The sequence below is a fragment of the Molossus molossus genome, unplaced genomic scaffold (assembly GCF_014108415.1).
Source record: "Molossus molossus isolate mMolMol1 unplaced genomic scaffold, mMolMol1.p scaffold_m16_p_11, whole genome shotgun sequence".
Classification (NCBI taxonomy): domain Eukaryota; kingdom Metazoa; phylum Chordata; class Mammalia; order Chiroptera; family Molossidae; genus Molossus; species Molossus molossus.
The window spans coordinates 55,099,758-55,108,154 of record NW_023425346.1 but is presented as its reverse complement, the minus strand read 5'-3'; positions in this window follow the sequence as shown (position 1 = coordinate 55,108,154).

The following is an 8,397-nucleotide window of genomic DNA, read 5'->3' as shown; positions in this document are numbered from 1 at the left end:
GACGTCTGATGAGGAGCCGCGGCTAGCTGTGGGAGTTCTTAAATAACCTTCGGTTTCAAGGAATTACAGAACAATCTGGAGTCAATAATTCTATCTTCCTTCCTACCAGGTATCACAGCATAACAGTGACCTTGTTGGCCATAACTAGCTGCTTGCCCGTTCTTTTGATGATGTCTTCCTCTGAGTAGCCAGTTGTGGGCAGCCAAGGTGAGGAATCAATGAGAGGGTATGTACTAAACACAGATGACTGATCTGGGCTGTTTCAGAGAATTTGAGGCATGTGGTTGGACTTAGGGCCCGTGTGGGTGTTAGCTCTGGAAAGTAATTATCAATTGATCCCAGGGGTCTCAGTCAGCTCAGACTGCTATAACGAATATCACAGACTGGGTGACTTAAACAGCAGACACTCATTTCTCACAGTTCTAGGTGACGAGATGCCCAAGATCAAGGTGCTAGCAGACGCTGTCTGGTAAAGGCCCTCGTCCTGGGTGGCAGGAGGCCTTCTTGTCGAATGCTGTGTTGAGGAGGGGCAGACACGCTCTGGCAGCCTCTTACAAGAGCACTAATCCCATTGCGAGGCTCCTCTCATGACTTCATCTCAATCAAAGCACTCAAAATCTCATTTGCAAATACTGTCACTTCCAGGGATTAGGGTTTTAACATATGAATTTTGAGGAGGTGCAAGCATTCAGTCCATAGGACTAGGATTAGACGTTAAGGATTCGGTTTTATTTTCATTGGTCTCCAGTGCATAAGACAGGTGCTGTTGGGAAAGGCGGATACCCTCCGACTCATTCGAGTGTATTTTGTTTTGGTGGTACTCGTCTCCACTACCGTGTTTAGAAACATTAGGAGAAAACTCTAAGCAGAAAGTCTCTGGATGTGGCAAGTTCTACCTTTTGTTGAATTAGATTCAACATTCAATATCATCCAATTGCCCCTACATTTTCAATAGAGCCTCTTAAAAGTGTCCTCTCTCTGTGTCTCTACACACACACACACACACACACACGCACACACGTGCACACACACACACGCTCACGCACACATGGGGAGGGTATTTTTCTTCGGATGCTGTGACATTTTCCATGACATAGGGTGTTCGAGACTCTGCATGAGGCCACCGCCAGGCAGCATGGAAGGGGGCCCGCAGTCGGTTGGGAGTGAGGGGGCCGAGGAAAAAGGGATGTCAAACTAATTATTGATCAATTTACTATGTCTATTTAGTAAGTCAGTCAGTCTCCAGATACTTTTGTAGTCTTTAAGGAAGACAAATGTTCACAGTTTAAATATCCCTAAATATATAACAGATGAACAAGCATGCTTTGGTGTGTAAATGCTGCATAGATTCAGAACCATCAAAAAGCCCCTCAAAAAGCTTTTCCATCTGCTGCCTCGCGCTCCGTATCGCACATCCTGGCAGTGCACTTCACAGTGGTGTGAAAGACAGGTTCGAAGCCAACCTGGCAAAATCTATTTATCTTTTTTTCTTCTTCTCTTCAAAATGTGTTTCTTTGTGTGGCAAAAGTAGCAAACATATAGAGGAACCAGGTGCCAGGGCTCAGAGGAGGCACTTGTCAGGCCTTTACGTTCGGGAGAAAATCCGCTTCGCATCACGCCCTAAAACATTGTGAAATTGCACCTTCTTAGAAAGTGCGAGCTGGAGACGCGCTGGATCCGAGTGCGGCCCCGTGTCCGGAGGAACTCGTGAGTTGCCTGAAGAAGCCCACTGATGGGGTGGCAGGAAGAGCCCCCGTGGGAAGGGGGGGGGCTTTTCCTCGGAGGGCTGTGCTTTGGTTTTCACTGAGGTGATTATGTGTAACTCAGAGGGAGGATTCCAGAGAGGACGCTGGGTTCTTGTTCAAGACAGCTCTCGAGTATACTCCTCTCACCCCTGCTTACAAACATGGGCTTTTGTAAGTGTGACGGTCCACATGAAAACAGTGGTTGGAGTTAGTGTCCTGCCAATAAAGTCTTTTTACTTGACGTGATATGATAGTTAGTTCATCTAGGTAATGAATATTCTTATTTCATTAGGTACAAATTATCCAGAAAGGTAGTGTTCATAGCTACCTTTCAGATTATGATATATTATTAAATTATGTCAACGCATCATAGAGATGGTCCATTGCTCTGTCCTTTTTTTTTTTTATCCTCAACCGAGGACATTTTTCCATTTTTTGTACAGATAGAGTGGGAGGGAGAGAGAGGAAGGGAGAGAGAGGGAGAAACATCGACGTGAAGGGACACATCGAGTGGCTGCCACCCGCACGACCAACCAGGGCCCCGCACAACCAACCAGGGCCGGGGACAAACTGCAACTGAAGTGCGTGCCCTTAGCGGGAACCGAACCCGGGTCTCTCCGGACCACAGGCTGACGCTCTAACGCTGAGCCAAACTGGCCAGGGCCATTGCTCTGTCCTTACATCTGTTAGTGGTGCTCCTCTCTAGTGAGAGTAAAAGTACTATTGGTATTTGTTACAGGATAGGATATCGTATTATGTATTTTAGCAGTCAATAAAAATGAAACAAAGTAATCACATCTTTACTTTAAAGTGAAAGCTATAATTGGCCTCAAATTAATGGATCCTTTTGGATAAACAGCAAGAACAATCCTAGAGCTACTTTATAATTTATATTGACAATGATAAAGAGTTGAACAGCCTGACAGCTGGTGGGAAGGGGGTAGGGGGTGGAGGGATTGAGCAAAAAAGAAAAAAAAGAGAAAGATGGGGGTGTGGATGGAGGTAGAAGAAAGTATAGGGGGGATAAATGATGATGGGAAATGTATATACGTATTAGAGAAAAAAAAGAGTTGAGATTTTAAAATTATTTTTCTTGTGATGATTTAATAATTGTTGCCTTGGCCTGACCTAAGTGACACTCAGCACACTGATTCTCTCCTGGTGGTATCATGGGACATTTTGTGGAGAGCAGAGGTTCCCTGCATGTCATTAACACTGAGTAGTGATGCAGCTTTCTTGGTAATACATTGCATCTCTGTGGCACAGTGCTAGACTCACTGGCAGTCAAAATGTTTTGGAATGACTTTTGATTATCTGTAATTTTTTAATCTTCGTGAACATTTTATTCTTTTTGAACTTTTTTATAGTGTGTATGAGAAAGTTTTATTCATGTGTTTATTTTACAAATATTCATTGAAATCTTCTATCAGCATGGGATATTTTGGTGAAAATAAAACAAACATGGTCCCTTCACTTGAGAAGCTTATCATCCCTAAGAAAAGCAAATAAATGAGAAAACAAACATACTGTGTGTGTGTGTGTGTGTACATATACATATCTTCATTTATTCCTTCTTATTTGTGCGTCTGTGCCTGCAATATCTGTGTAAAATTACAAATCATAAAAGAGATAAGCAGGGTGCAAAGACAGGGCATTATTTATCATTGTCAATATAAATTATAAAATCTCCTTAGATCAAGTAATAAGGAAATCAAGTCTTAGACGATGTGATATACTGCTAATACCTAGAGCCACATAGAGAGAAATGGACAACCCAAGCAGAAGGGATTGTCTGGGTGAAATTCCCAGGCAAGAAAGACTCTCTTGTGTTCATGGAATTAGAGGCCAGGTTCCCACATATGAAGGTCGGAAAGTGATCAGAATTGAAGCTACATTTGGAAACCAGCTCGATTTGTTAAGAAATCTAGACTATTCCAAGTGCAATGGGAAGCCATTGAAGGGGTTAAGTCAGACGTGACAGGACCCAAGAGTTGGTTTTGCTTCACCATGATCACTCTTGTGCTGCCTAAAAAACTTGGTGGAGAGAGACAAGACTAAAATCTGTGAGGCCAGGAAGAAGGCTATTGCAGGAAAGCAAATGAAATACAACAGTGTTGCACTAGGAGAGATGAGAGCATGAAAGAAGAAAAAACGTATTCAGAAAAGATTTGGGAAGTAATGAAACACTAACAGTGATTATTTGTCAGTGAAGGATGAGAATCAGTGGTGGGGTGGTGCTCAGATTTCTGGCCCACACAATTCTAAATAATGGTACAATTCACTGAGATGGAAGAGACTGGGAGGGACCAGGTGTGTAGAAAATCAAGGCATTCCTTTGTACAGGTTAAATTTATAATCTTTGGGAAAATTCCAGTGCCTCAGTGTGATCCCAGAGGACATAAAAACAGTAAGAGCTAATATTTATTGAAAAGTTGCTGTCCCATCAACTCTTCTAAATATCTTATAGATAATAACTCACTCCTAAACTTACCCTAAGAGGTAAGAACTACTGATATTTTCCTTGTCCCATGAGGATATTGAGGCTCTGAGAGGTTACAAAGAAAACTTGTACAATGTCACATAGCTAATAAAAGGAGGAGCTGGGAGTCAAACCTGTAGAGTCTGGCCCAAGAACCCATCATCCTATCCACTGTAACCAATTCTAATGTCCAGCATGTGCTCCAACTCGAGAGGCATCAGCAAGCAGGCATTCTGTGAAGTGGAAAGGACGAGAGCCCTATGGAAAAGGTGGAAGAAGGGCTCCGTAGGTGTTCTTTCTGCCTTTGCTACAAGCCGTGCTTCTGTGGTTTAACCCTGACTCTTTCTGTGTGGAGCTGCAAGGCTGCAACGACTCTGGGATTGAGGGGGCCTATATGGCTCATGCATTGTTTAACAGGGTGAAGGTATGCACAGATATTCTAATATTCACCATTGCAAAGGTCATTTCCAAACTTGATTTTAATCAGAGCACCATGCATTAAAAACAAAAATTGTTTGCAAAAATGTAAACAAATCAGATTAGGAGGAAAAAACCCCAAAAAGCTCTTGTAAGAAAGATGCAAGCCAGTGGGAATGAAGGGCTGGCATGTCCTCCCGGTGGCCTCCCTGTCGCCTACTGCTGGCTGCAGGAGGCTGTCTGAGGATTTCAGGAAGTGTGGCTGGAAAATGTGTATGGATGTATGATTGGAAAGTGTGGTTTGAAATAGCTTTCAAATGAGGGTGGCAAGCTAAAGTACCTATAGGGACATCCAAGTAAATAAGTTAGGAAAGGAAAAAATAGAATATTGTATTAGTATAGTGGTGGGGGTAAATTGCTTTTCATTCTACTATAAAACTTAAAGGACAAAAGTATTAAATCAATTATAACTAAATTATGTTAATGGATACATGTTATAAATAGATGCAAACTGTGACATCAACAGCATATAATGCAGGGGGAGAAAAAGTAAAAGCAGATTTTTTTTGTATGTCAGTGAAGTTTTGTTGTTATCAACTATAAATGGACTGTTATATCTTTGATATATTTTATGTAAGTCCTTCATAACCACAAAGAAAATACAAAAATTAAAAACAAAACTAATAAAAAGAGAGAGAAAGAAAGAGAGAAAGGAATCAAAACCTATCAATACAAAAACAATGAAACACAAAGGAAGACAGCAAGAAAGAAACAAAGTAACTACAAGGAAAAAAGAAAACATTTAACAAAATGACAATAGTAAATTATTCTCTATCAATAATCATTTTAAATGTAAATGGACCAAACTCCCCAATAAAAGGACACAGAGGTATCCAAATGAATTAAAAAACAAAACATCATCAACAACAACAAAACCAAGATCTAGCGGTAGTCTACAAGAAACTCACTTTAGATTCAAGGACATGTACACTGAAAGTGAGGCATGAAAAAGCTGTTCTGGTAACCAAAAGAAATCATGGATGGCTATACTAATACCAAAGGGTTACGTCACAAATGGTTTCTAACCCTGGCCAGTTTGGCTCAGTGGTTAGAGTGTTGGCCCATGGACCAAAGTGTCTCGGGTTCAATTCTGGTCAAGGGCAGGTACTTCAGTTGGGGTCATGCAGGAGGCAACCAGTTGATGTATCTCTCTCAAGTCCATGTTTCTCTCTCTCTCCCTCTTTCTCTCTTTCTCTTCCTCCCACTCTATCTGAAGATAAATGGAAAAATATCCTCGGGCAAGGATTTAAAACAAAGCTTTCTAGAGAGAGAGAAAGGGTCATTACATAATGATAAAAGAGTCCATTTAGTAGGAATATGTAACATTGTAAATATATATGCACCCAACATCAGAACACATAAGTATACAAAATAAGTACTGACAAATTAAGAAGGTGAAATTGATAGCAATACAATAATAATAGGAGACTTCAATACCCCACTTTCAAGAGTCACCCAGACCAAAAAAAAAAAAAAAAAAAGAAAAAGAATAAAAATACAGCAGACTTAAACACACTATAGACCAAATGGACCTTATAGACATAAACAGAATTTTTCACCCCATACATATTTCTCAAGAATATCCTGAAACATTCTCCAGGGTAATCACTTGTTAGGTCACACAACAAGTCCTAAAAATGTAAGAAGACTGAAATAATATCAAATACCTTTTCCAATCACAATGGAATGAAAGCAGAAATAAATAAGGGCAACAAAATAGGAAACTTCACAAATAAGTAAAAAATTAAATAACACCTCAAACAACCACTGGATGAAATTAGAAATAAAAAAGAAATTGAAAAGTATCTCAAGACAAATGAAAACAAAACACAACCTACCAAAGCTTAAGGGATGTGGCAAAAGCAGTTCTAAGAGGGAGGTTTATAGTGATCAACAATAGTATTTAAAAATACATATCTCAATAAACAACCAACCTTTACTCTTCATGGAACTAGAAAAGAAAGATCAAAGTAAACTCAAAGTTAATGGAATCAAGAAACTAATAAATATTGAGACAGAAGTAAATAGAGTAGAAAAATAATAATAAAAAATAAATAAAACCAAGAGTTATTTTTTGAAAAAAAATTAACCAAATTGACAAACCCTCAGCGAATCTAACGAGAAAAAAAGTGATAAGCCTCAAATAAATAAGTTAGGAAACGGAACTAGGTCTTTTATTGTAAATATGTGGGCATCTTTTTCCATTTTCACACACAACTGTACTTAACCTTCAGTTTAACATGGTCCTCCAATTTCATTTCTTATTATGTAACTTTTGATGGTGACATGGTAGCCGAATCAATAATAAAAATGAGATTTTTAGTGGCATGGGAAATATTGGAAATTGAGGCAAGTAGCATGTAGGTCCCATCTAACGCGGGCAGCTGCTATTTACCACTCACCAAATGTTGATCAGTGTCACTAAAGCCATCTAAATGTTTAAAAGAAGTTTCAAACTGAGATTTTTATATAAAGATTCCTGATTTTTAAATATTGCCTCCATATTTTTAAACTTTTTGCTAGCTGAGTGAAACAGAACTATAGGCAAAATCTGGCCAAGCCTGTGGGTTACTAATTTGTGAACCTACTTAAAAAGAATCCATATTTGCCAATGTGACATATGAAAACCATCTAGGACACTCAATATTTAATTTATTTGAGTTGAGTTTTTAGTATAAACTATAGAAAATTCTGGGTAATAGTGAAAATTTTGAATTATAAACTATGTAATGTAAACCATAAAGTAAAATAGATCTGCTAATTCAGAAAGATGAGTTAAATGCCTGGGCCTATCATCCAGGCCTAAAACACTTCACACATACTGAACCTCTATCAAAGATACCTGTGAAATCAGAAAACTTAATACTTTTTGTATATTGGAAAGAACACTGATTTTGGTAGTTGAATATGGATTTGAATTCTATATCTTCTTTGTGACTGGGCACATTACTTAAGATCTCTTAGCCTTATTTTCCTGAACTATAAACATGGTAATAATGATACGTTTGTCTCCTCAAAAAATTAAAACTGAACGGCCATTTGACCCAGTGATCCCACTTCTAGGAATGTATCCTAAGAAGCCTGAAACACCAATCAGAAAGAATATATGTACCCCTATGTTCATAGCAGCACTATTTACAATAGCTAAGATCTGGAAACAGCCCAAGTGTCCATCAATAGATGAGTGGATAAAAAGCTGTGGTACATATACACAATGGAATACTATGCAGCTATAAGAAAGATCTCTTATTCTTTGAGACGACATGGAGGAACCTGGAGAGTATTATGCTAAGCAAAATAAGCCAGTCAGAGAAAGACAAGTATCACATTATCTCACTTATTTGTGGAATATAATGAACAAAATAAGGTGATGAACAAAATAGACCCAGAGACATAGAAGTAGGGTTCAGACTGACAAACTTCAGAGGAGGGGGTGGGGGGAAGGAAGAGATAAACCAAAAAATGTATGCTTATATGCATAACCAATGGACATAGACAACAATGCTGGGGGGGTGGGCATGAATAGGAGGAGGGTGCCAATGGGGGAAAAAAGGAGAAGCATTTGTAACAAAAATAAATTAATTAAAAAAAGATTAGGCTAGGTAATAAATGTTAATGTCTGACATTTAGTAGATGCTCAATAATTGGTAGATTATTTCTTTTTATGCATTGCTTTCTCACCACCTGACATGTTCA